We start from the raw sequence: 3175 nt of genomic DNA on the forward strand, positions 1-3175 counted from the left end.
AAAGTGTTAACCCAACAAGAGAACGGGATGCTGGCGCTATCTCACGTCAAGCTGCAACCCGACGAGAACTGCAAAAACAAGAAAATAACATTCTCATCACAGACAAAAACCTTGAATTTGTCTTGAGTGTGTGACACAAAACAATTCAATGTGCTCCAATAAATAGTTTCATCTTGAAGAAAGAAAATGAAAATGAAAATAAAGCTCGGTCCACAAGGGAGCAGCAGGGAAATAACATTTATTCAATGGTAATCAGTTGAATGTGAGGAGAGGTCACCTCCGTGACCACAATTCTTGCATTTCCTCAATCATCTAAAGGTGCCCAGAATTCATTCAGTAAGCTGACCCTGAGGTGTCAACCATTAAAACTTTCAAAAGAAAGTTTTGCAAATGGTTGATAACACACTCAAATGATACCTTTGAGATGGTTTAAATGGTGACAGTGACAGGTGGAAGTAGCAGGGATAGGGAATAATGATTGGTTACCCCATCACCAGAGTAAGCTGCTGCCAGAAAAAAGAACATGTTTTCACCAGCATCATACAAGGAAGGATACGGATGAAAGGCATCTGATTGTGCTCAAAGAAAGCAGCAGAAATCCCAGAAAAGACTAAAAGATCAGACCAAGCAAACATGCCTAACCCTTGTGCTTTCTTAGATGACCCCACCCTTACATTGACGTGTTCTCCCTACCATGACAAAGGTGGATAAAGGTGGAAAGATTTCATGGAATCCATGGACACCAGTGAGGTTCACAAATAATTGAAGAAAAAAGTTTCAGCGCACTGTGTAGTAGGTCTAGATCAGTGGTCCCCAACCCCCGGGCCGCAGATGTCCGTGGGTCATATGGTACCGGGCCGCACAGAAATAATTAATAACATTACTTTACTTCCGGTTTATTTATATCGGAATCTGAAAGATGTTTTATTTTGAAAAATTGCCCGATTCTCTGTCACATCCGTCTATGTCACCATAAACGCGGGCCAAGACGCTCTTCTTGGTCACGTGATAGGTTAACGCTAAAATAAAACCCAGGAGCTAGCAAAATGAGTAAAAAACAAACGTCTTTGGAAAGTTTCTTTGCCAAGAGGAAAAGGCCCAGCCAGGAGACAGAAGCGGAGCCTTCAACTTCCAAAAAAAGAAATCTTCATTTAATAGACAGTACTTCTTTTTTGCACCATGAGTGTGGGAAGGGGAGAAAATGATAAGACCTGTGCGATGTACAATGTCATGCGTGTCAAAATAAAAACTCGGGATTTGTGTTGTCACGTATCTGTTCCTCTTTCTGTGTGGCGTTGCTACAGTAATCGTCCACCAACGTCTTAAAGACCGGTCCGTTAATTTGAAAAATGTGCAATAAAAGTTATTGAAGAAAAAAAAAGACCGGTCCGTTAAAACTTTGTGTGAGGTCATACCGTGGCGCTAAAAAGGTTGGGGACTACTGGTCTAGATGACCCAACTCCCAATGTTAAAGTGCCTAGGATAGCACAAGGGCTAACATAGGTATTGTAAGGGTGCTGTCTTTTCATTTCCAGAAACAAAGGAAACTTCCTTGTATGTGGAATTTTCCAGAAATGGTGAATTTTTTTTACGCAGCAGATGAAGATGTGCTAGCATGTTGACAAGTTGTAAAAACTGTGAAACGCTGCAGCTTCTAAGCTTCAAAATTGTCTACATCACAGTGTTTTCCAGTTAGAAAAAGGATCTGTGGGCTCACATGTTTGTGTAACCCCTTGGCATCAGAGAAGCCATCAGACTAACTGTGAGCACCTGGCCCCGCCCTTATTGTGAGAGGCCTGGTGTGTATATAAGTTCTTGGTCAGCTGGTGCACTTCCTACTTGCTGCTTGCTACTTCCTGCTTCCTGTTTCCTGCTTCCTGTTGGCTGCTTCTTGCTCTCAGCTGTTGCTGCTGCTGTGGCCACACCAGGACGCCTAAAACATATTACGAATAATACGAACAAATACGAACATATTTGGACACCTCAGCATTTACCTTTGGACACTAACTAACCCCAAAGAGACCTGCTCATTGGTGAGTTTTTGCGGTCGCGACACCGAAACCAGAAAAAAGCTTTATCATAGTCACAGAGCTAAGCTAATGCTGCCTCACCTTTGAGACTTTGTTTTATTTAATGGTTCTTGTTTGGTTGTTTTAATTTAGTTGGCTGAATTCAAGCCGACGCAATTTTGTTAAGTCGCTTTCCTCCTTTTGTGTTAATTGAACACTTTGAACTGTTACTTTTATTTCCATGATGCCAAAATGGCCACTGTCTTTGAATTAGATAATGGAATGAAAAACCATGTTGCGCAACATTTGAAATTTGAAAGTTTAATTTGTTTAAAATTATTCTACTTTGATTAATAATGGGATAAAATTAATTGGTAACTTCAGAGTACATTTTTGATTTAAAACTTTTATCCACTTACCTTGAACCTTGATATGGAATTGTTTGACTTGTGTACACACTTTGAATTCTATTTGAAACAGTTATTTGATTTTTTGATAAGAATATTGTTTCTCTTGTTTTTACTTTCTACAATGATGATTTATCTGACCTATCAGTATACCCAGTGAAATGGCTGTGGCTTGTTTTTGTTCAATTCTTGATTTGTTTTTTCTGACCCTTTCTAGGTCAGGTTTTTGTTATGTATTCTTTGATCTACAACTTGATGGCGAGCTACCCAAATCTGAGATCCTGATACTTCCACCCTCAATAACAACTCCTCACCTGCAGCAAACCTCAACTACATCCCAACCAATAGACTTTTGGAAACCTCTCAATAGGACTCAGACCCATATCCCGGTTCCTTTTGTTGTTGTTCTTTTGTATTGTTTAAATGTCTATTTTCTGTTAATACAATCGATTGCCTTTTACTTTCATCGCTGTCTTGTTTTCATTTACATACTTTGGGCTCCCTGAGACGAATTCTGATTATTGCGTCTAGTCCCATAACCTGAGAAGCGTTACACTTGGCGAGCTAGCTAGGAGTCAAACCTAGAATCATCTGATGTGTAAATGTTTTTCCTTCTAGTTTGTGTTAATTAAAAAAAAAAAAAAAAAAAAACAAAGGAAAAAAACAATGGAGTTTGTGACACGATCTGGACTTAATGTTAATAAGTCTGTTTTGATTACAGGGGTAACAAACACTAAGGCCGATAATGACGTTATTGAC

At 39.4% G+C, this 3175-nt stretch overlaps 1 long non-coding RNA gene across 1 annotated transcript; it reads left to right on the top strand.

Moving 5' to 3' along the window:
- Positions 1-1712: 1712 nt before the first annotated feature.
- On the top strand, positions 1713-2882 carry LOC111947173. The gene is made up of 2 exons (XR_002872998.1): positions 1713-2033; positions 2634-2882. It is a non-coding gene; the product is annotated as an uncharacterized LOC111947173 (long non-coding RNA).
- Positions 2883-3175: the final 293 nt, after the last annotated feature.

This window comes from Oryzias latipes, chromosome 3 (genome assembly GCF_002234675.1).
Source record: "Oryzias latipes chromosome 3, ASM223467v1".
NCBI classification, from domain to species: Eukaryota; Metazoa; Chordata; class Actinopteri; order Beloniformes; family Adrianichthyidae; genus Oryzias; species Oryzias latipes.